This window comes from Hyperolius riggenbachi, chromosome 11 (assembly GCF_040937935.1).
Source record: "Hyperolius riggenbachi isolate aHypRig1 chromosome 11, aHypRig1.pri, whole genome shotgun sequence".
Lineage (NCBI taxonomy): Eukaryota > Metazoa > Chordata > Amphibia > Anura > Hyperoliidae > Hyperolius > Hyperolius riggenbachi.
Window position 1 is genome coordinate 16,530,539 of NC_090656.1, and position 8,417 is coordinate 16,538,955.

Sequence of the window (8,417 nt, forward strand, 5' to 3'; positions counted from 1 at the left end):
AACCTTTATGTATAACCACAAACAATTATTACTGTGAGCGTCCACCCAGCTACAGAGTGCACTGCTCAATACGAGGAGCTGTACTGGTTAATACTGGTATAATGTAACAAACACTAATGGATAACCAATACTGCTACATGTGCATGAAAAATTACCAAATTTATTACGTGACAATTTCCACCACTTACACTGGTCAAGGTTAGGAAAAAAGACTTAAAAACATACCTAAAAACATGAACCAGCAAGGAGAGCGCATGATGTTAACATTCTAATTGACCTCGGATTGTGTGCAATTTTTACCCAAATCGCCTGGACCAAGCCAATGCGAAATATGGGTAGTGCTACAATCTTCCTTGGTCTAGTTATTATACTGTATCTAATTATTAATATCCACAGACCATAAGATGGTAAATAGTCTGTCCAAAATCGCCCGGCTTGATGCCTATGCTAAAAATGGACGACCCACCAATCTAAATTGGTCATGTGTGATCCCACCACCGACGCACACCGAGGCCTCATGGCATGCCTGTTAGTTTTAATGTAGGTGTACACAAGGAAGGAGTGTTCTCCCGGAGATATCTTCAATATTGAGACATGTCCCCTTTAAAACACTTGCTGTGAGTGTCTAGCATGACTAACTTTGTGCTGTGTTTCTGACTGATCTCCTACTCTGGTTGCTGACAAGGATCCTTTCCGTTCTGTGTCTCACCATATAACACTTGAACAAATGGAATTTCGTGTAGCATGTCTGTTAGGGCAACTCATGAAGAACTTACAGTCTGGTGGCGTTCGGCGGCGGTGAAACAGACTTCCATATGCGTGGATGGACGCACTGGCCGTCCCAACTCTTGCCTCACCTCTCAATTCAGGGCTCCGATACCTTTGGGGGATTTGCGGAGAGGCGTCCCTTCAATCCGCTCCACTACCCTTGTATCCCGTTGCCCCGGTCCGGATCGTGGTGTGTAAATTTCCAATGGGGGGCCGTGCTGGCGGCCGTGCATCCAGGCGTCCACGTGAGCGCTCACGCTTGCTGGTTTGCCGCCTCCTGCTGACGCGTTTCGCCCCGCCTACGGGGCTTTTTCAAAGCAGTGACGTGTTCAGCTTCCTCTATCCCGTTCTCTTATACTGCCATTTACGTGGGAATTTACATTTAAAGCGTACATATCTATAACTTTGTGCAGACAGCTTATTTAGCATTTGTCTACACGAATTGTCTATGCTTGGCCTTCAGAACATTACTTTGAGGAGTAATTAGTTGTATCTTTTTCTCATTATTGCAAAAAATATGCCATATTCAGATCTGAATTAAGTCCATACGGGATTCTTGTCCCCAAACGGTAAATCCATCCTGCTTCGATCTTGTATAGCTCATTTTCTATATTGCCACCCCGTTTTGGGATTTTCTGTTTTACTATTCCCTTGAACTTCAAACCTTTAGGATCTCTATTATGAAATTTCTCAAAATGCAAGCCGAGGGGACTGTCCTTTGTAGCATTCTCAATATTGTTTATATGTTCACCAATTCTAACACCCAGTCTCCTCTTGGTTTTCCCTATTTACATCAGATTGCAAGGACATGTAATACAATATACAACCCGTTCAGAATTGAAGTTTATATTATCTCTTATCTCATAACATTTATTACCTTTAGCATTTTTAAAAAGTTTCGTTCTTTCCACATATCTACAAACATTACATCCGCCACATTGGAACATCCCAAGTCTGGCGGGAATGCTACCAAGCCACGTTTGTTTCATTTTGGAATTAAACTCCGATCGAACTAACAAATTCTTTAAATTTGGGGCTCGTCTGGCCGTCATGTATGGCCTATTCCCAACTATTCTCTCAATTCTTGGATCCAACAAAAGAACATTCCAATGCTTTTGTAGAGTTGTCTGGAGCTCATACCAATGGCTACCATAAGTGGTTATAAACCTAATAGGGCCCTCTTTTTTCTTCCGATTTCTTTTACCACATAAAACATCTCTCCTATCTTTATCCTTTGCTTTTTGGAATTCCTTTTCTATTAAATCAGTTGGGTACCCTCTGATTTGAATTGAGAGAATAGTTGGGAATAGGCCATACATGACGGCCAGACGAGCCCCAAATTTAAAGAATTTGTTAGTTCGATCGGAGTTTAATTCCAAAATGAAACAAACGTGGCTTGGTAGCATTCCCGCCAGACTTGGGATGTTCCAATGTGGCGGATGTAATGTTTGTAGATATGTGGAAAGAACGAAACTTTTTAAAAATGCTAAAGGTAATAAATGTTATGAGATAAGAGATAATATAAACTTCAATTCTGAACGGGTTGTATATTGTATTACATGTCCTTGCAATCTGATGTAAATAGGGAAAACCAAGAGGAGACTGGGTGTTAGAATTGGTGAACATATAAACAATATTGAGAATGCTACAAAGGACAGTCCCCTCGGCTTGCATTTTGAGAAATTTCATAATAGAGATCCTAAAGGTTTGAAGTTCAAGGGAATAGTAAAACAGAAAATCCCAAAACGGGGTGGCAATATAGAAAATGAGCTATACAAGATCGAAGCAGGATGGATTTACCGTTTGGGGACAAGAATCCCGTATGGACTTAATTCAGATCTGAATATGGCATATTTTTTGCAATAATGAGAAAAAGATACAACTAATTACTCCTCAAAGTAATGTTCTGAAGGCCAAGCATAGACAATTCGTGTAGACAAATGCTAAATAAGCTGTCTGCACAAAGTTATAGATATGTACGCTTTAAATGTAAATTCCCACGTAAATGGCAGTATAAGAGAACGGGATAGAGGAAGCTGAACACGTCACTGCTTTGAAAAAGCCCCGTGGGCGGGGCGAAACGCGTCAGCAGGAGGCGGCGAAAGAGCAAGCGTGAGCGCTCACGTGGACGCCTGGATGCACGGCCGCCAGCACGGCCCCCCATTGGAAATTTACACACCACGATCCGGACCGGGGCAACGGGATACAAGGGTAGTGGAGCGGATTGAAGGGACGCCTCTCCGCAAATCCCCCAAAGGTATCGGAGCCCTGAATTGAGAGGTGAGGCAAGAGTTGGGACGGCCAGTGCGTCCATCCACGCATATGGAAGTCTGTTTCACCGCCGCCGAACGCCACCAGACTGTAAGTTCTTCATGAGTTGCCCTAACAGACATGCTACACGAAATTCCATTTGTTCAAGTGTTACCGTATATACTCGCATATAAGCCGACCCGCATATAAGCCGACCCCCCAACTTTTCCCTGAAAAAACAGGGAAAAATGATTGACCCCCATATAAGCCGGGGGTAGGAAATGCTGGATTGGTGCAGCCCCCCAGTGTGTCCCAATATAGCTAGTATAGTGCCCAGTATAGGTAGGTAGTGTCCAGTATAGCTAGTATAGTGCCCAGTATAGCTAGTAAAGTGCCCAGTATAGCCAGTATAGTGCCCAGTATGGGTAGGTAGTGCCTCAGTTTAGCTAGTATAGTGCCCAGTTTAGCTAGTATAGTGTCCCAGTATGGCTAGTAAAGTGCCCAGTTTAGTTAGTATAGTGCCCAGTTTAGCCAGTATAGTGCCCAGTTTAGCTAGTATAGTGCCCAGTTTAGCCAGTATAGTGCCCAGTTTAGCCAGTATAGTGCCCAGTTTAGCCAGTATAGTGCCCAGTTTAGCTAGTATAGTGCCCAGTTTAGCTAGTATAGTGTCCCAGTATGGCTAGTAAAGTGCCCAGTTTAGTTAGTATAGTGCCCAGTTTAGCCAGTATAGTGCCCAGTTTAGCTAGTATAGTGCCCAGTTTAGCTAGTATAGTGCCAAGTTTAGCCAGTATAGTGCCCAGTTTAGCCAGTATAGTGCCCAGTTTAGCTAGTATAGTGCCCAGTTTAGCTAGTATAGTGCCCCAGTATGGCTAGTAAAGTGCCCAGTTTAGCCAGTATAGTGCCCAGTTTAGCCAGTATAGTGCCCAGTTTAGCTAGTATAGTACCCAAGTATGGCTAGTAAAGTGCCCAGTTTAGCCAGTATAGTGCCCAGTTTAGCCAGTATAGTGCCCAGCATAGGTGGGTAGTGCTCCCCCCCCCGCTCCCCCCGCGGCCGCCGCTGCTGCTATTACCTTGTTAGACAGCGGCCGCTTCCTAATCCGCGTTCCTCTTCTTCCTCAGAGTGTATCACAGCAGCGCGCCCGGCGCTGCTGCTGTGACGATGCAGGGGGCAGGAAAGAGCGCGGCTCCCTATAGCGGCGATCTGTATCGCCGTTACCAAGGGAACCGCTCTTTCCTGCCCCCTGCATCGTCACAGCAGCAGCGCCGGGCGCGCTGCTGTGATACACTCTGAGGAAGAAGAGGAACGCGGATTAGGAAGCGGCTGCTGTCTAACAAGGTAATAGCAGCAGCGGCCGCGGGGGGAGCGGGGAGGGGGGGGAGCGGGGCGCGGACCACCCGACCACCCACCACTAGACCACCAGGGAAAACTCGCATACAAGCCGACCCCCCAACTTTTGACCCCCTTTTTGGGGGTCAAAAATTCGGCTTGTATGCGAGTATATACGGTATATGGTGAGACACAGAACGGAAAGGATCCTTGTCAGCAACCGGAATAGGAGATCAGTCAGAAACACAGCACAAAGTTAGTCATGCTAGACACTCGCAGCAAGTGTTTTAAAGGGGACATGTCTCAATATTGAAGATATCTCCGGGAGAACACTCCTTCCTTGTGTACACCTACATTAAAACTAACAGGCATGCCATGAGGCCTCGGTGTGCGTCGGTGGTGGGATCACACATGACCAATTAAGATTGGTGGGTCGTCCATTTTTAGCATAGGCATCAAGCCGGGCGATTTTGGACAGACTATTTACCATCTTATGGTCTGTGGATATTAATAATTAGATACAGTATAATAACTAGACCAAGGAAGATTGTAGCACTACCCATATTTCGCATTGGCTTGGTCCAGGCGATTTGGGTAAAAATTGCACACAATCCGAGGTCAATTAGAATGTTAACATCATGCGCTCTCCTTGCTGGTTCATGTTTTTAGGTATGTTTTTAAGTCTTTTTTCCTAACCTTGACCAGTGTAAGTGGTGGAAATTGTCACGTAATAAATTTTGTAATTTTTCATGCACACGTAGCAGTATTGGTTATCCATTAGTGTTTGTTTTGTTTTAATACTCTAATTCCCTATAAACTAAACAAGCCTCGCCCACAGCTTTTTCGAGTGCCTTGGCACTGTAGCAAGGGCTTATGGGAGCTCAGTCTGGGCAGGAGGAGGAGGTCACTACCCATAGATTTCAGAGGCAGAGGGGAGGAGGAGAGGGGACTGAATTTGTCACATTATAATAATAATCCGAACATTTATATAGCGCTTTTCTCCTGTCGGACTCAAAGCGCTCAAGAGCTGCAGCCACTGGGGCGCGCTCAGGAGGCCACCCTGCAGTGTTAGGGAGTCTTGCCTTGAACTCCTTACTGTAGGTACTGACCCTAGCCAGGATTCAAACCTTGGTCTCCCATGTCAAAGGCAGTGCCCTTAACCAGTACTCTATTCAGCCACATTACACACAGGCAAGCTGATAGCTTCTCCAGCCCTCAGCCTGTGACAAACAGAACATGGCTGCCCTCATTGTATCACAGGAAAAAATCATCATAAACTATTGAAGCTAGATTTGCTATGTAACCTACAATTTAGATAAGATATATAGACAATTTACTTGTTATAATTAGTTTTTCATCACATAGGCAAGTGTTTTCATACACACAGGCAAGCTGATAGCATCTCCAGCCCTCAGCCTGTGACAATGTGACAAACAGAACATGGCTGCCCTGATTGTATCACAGGAATAAATAACCATAAACTTTTTTAGCTGTTTGCAGCTAGATTTGTTGTGTAAACGATCTAAACTTTAGATAAGATATATAGACAATTTACTTGTTATAGTTAGTTTTTCATCTCGGATCCGCTTTAAACTTTAAACTTGTAGCATACCCACACTTTATCTTCTCATTACTGCTGAAAAGGACACTGTAGGCAACGAACAAAAACACGAGCAGGAGGAATGCAGGAACTATGGAAATGGGCAGGAAAAATTGTTTCTTTTTTTTAAAGAATCAAATACATTTTCAAGTGTCCAGGAAAGTCCAAAACACCCCCGATTACAAAAACAAGTGACACATGAGAGTCTAGAGAGGGCCAGAAGTGTCACTGGTTCCTGCATCTTTGCTTTCCCCCAATTCCTAATCCTAACCCCCTCCAGGAATACCGTATTTTCAGCCTTATAAAACACTCCAGAATATAAGAAGCAACCAGGTTTAGAGGGTGAATATATATATATATATATATATATATATATATATATATATATATATATATATTAAACCTGGTGCAGCCATGTTCCAGGCGCATCTAGCACAAGTTCTCCCCCAAATGGTGTAGTCCTGTGTGCCCCATGTCTCCTCCTGCATCCTCTTGTGTCCGTTCCCCTTTCCCCCCGCATGCCTCCTGAGCCCCCGTGTGTTGCGGTGTGTAGCTGCAGCTTATCTAACCCATGCGCCCGCGAGGATTGCAGACCTCCGTCTCCTCTGCACTTCTCCCTCTAGTGAGCAGCTTGTACTGATGACGCTATCGTTACAAGTCATTCACTAAAGGAAGATGCAGTACCGAGACAGAGGTCTGCAATACTTACAGGAGATAGGTAAGCTACCACTACACAGAGCAACACACGGGAAAAAAGGGGAATGGGAGACACGGAGAGGAGGGGAGTGGAGGCAGGCGTGAGGAGCCCGGAGGTCTGCCATCGTCACAGGCACATGGATGAGGCAAGCTGCCGCTACATACGGGGGGGGGGGGGGGGAGGGCAGGAGATACAAGGGGAGGGAGAGGGGGAAGCAAACACACAGGCATGGAATACCCGACATGCCTGCGGATCATAACGGCGGGAGTTTGTAAGTCGGGGATTCCCTGCCTTTGGAGTATAAGATGCAGTGATTTTCTCGCCATTTTTTAAAGGAGAAAAAGTGTGTCATATGGCGGACAATACAGTCATGACAGAATGATGACTCCAAATTTACTAAACGTAAATGGAAAGTGGAATTTCTCCATGGTGCCCTGCTGCTGCCCGCTGGCCTCTGTGGACAGGCCTCGCTCTCGATGCTGCGTGGAACCAGCAGCCTCTCAGATTTCTCCTTCGTGTGCAGGAAGACGATGCTGAAGATGAAGAGGCTGAACATCATGGAGAAGGCGCTGGCATAATAAGGGAAGGCTGAGGGGATGAAGCACTAGTATTGGATGGGATTGCTTTACCATTGAGATGTACACTGCAGCAGATATGAGATGGCAATAAAGTATTGTATGGACTTTGTTGGTTCCACCCTGTGTTACTGTGAGTTTCGTCCAGAAGCTTTAGTTGCATCCCATATCTCAAAAATATAGTGGTTAGTTAACCCATTCAGGTTCCGTCGTTTTCACGTGAGAAATGTTCACCTCCCATTCATTAGCCTATAACTTTATCACTACTTATCACAATGAACTGATCTATATCTTGTTTTTTCCACCACCAATTAGGCTTTCTTTGGGGGGTACATTTTGCTAAGAGCCACTTTACTGTAAATGCATTTTAACAGGAAGAATAAGAAAAAAATGGAAAAATTAATTATTTCTCAGTTTTCAGCCATTATAGTTTTAAAATAATACATGCCTCCATAATTAAAACTCACGTATTGTATTTGCCCATCTGTCCCGGTTATTACACCGTTAAAATTATGTCCCTATCACAATGTATGGCGACAATATTTTATTTGTAAATAAAGGTGCATTTTTTCCATTTTGCATCTATCACTATTTACAAGTTTAAAATAAAAAAAATATAGAAATATTTCGACTTTACATTGATATTTAAAAAGTTTAGACCCTTAGGTAAATATTTTCATGTTTTGTTTTTTTTTATTGTAATTTTTTTTTTTTATAGTAAACATTTTATTTGGGTAGTTTTGGGAGGGTGGGAGGTAAACAATAGATTTATAATGTAAATGTGTGTTAATTTTTTTTTTTTTTAACTTTCAGATGTAGTATTACTTTTTGGCCACAAGATGGCGGCCATGAGTTTCTTTACATGACGTCACTCTAAGCGTAACACGCGCTTAGAGTGACGCATCGGGGAGGGAACAGCCAGAAAAGGCGCAGCTTCCGAGAGAAGCTGTCGCTTTTTCAGCGGGGGAGAGGAATCAGTGATCGGGCACCATAGCCCGATACACTGATTCCGTGGCTACCGAATGCGCGGCCGGGAGTGCGCGTGCACGCGCGCGATCGGCCGCGGAATCGCGCGGTAGCACGCATGGTTCCTGGACGTAGTTTCTACGTCCAGGAACCAAAATAGGTTAATTGACTTCCCTCCAATAAACTAAAGGTGGCCATACACTGACAGATGACCCCCAGATTCGAACAAGAGAT

General features: G+C 44.4%; 1 long non-coding RNA gene across 1 annotated transcript in view; it reads left to right on the forward strand.

Annotated features, from left to right (window-relative positions):
- Nucleotides 1-7,325, forward strand: part of LOC137538483 (uncharacterized) — a 45,959-nt gene extending 38,634 nt beyond the window's left edge. Inside the window, exon 3 of the long non-coding RNA XR_011024803.1 lies at nucleotides 6,978-7,325. This is a non-coding gene — a long non-coding RNA (uncharacterized lncRNA). The remainder of the gene's footprint in view (nucleotides 1-6,977) is intronic.
- The last annotated feature ends 1,092 nt before the right edge of the window (nucleotides 7,326-8,417 follow it).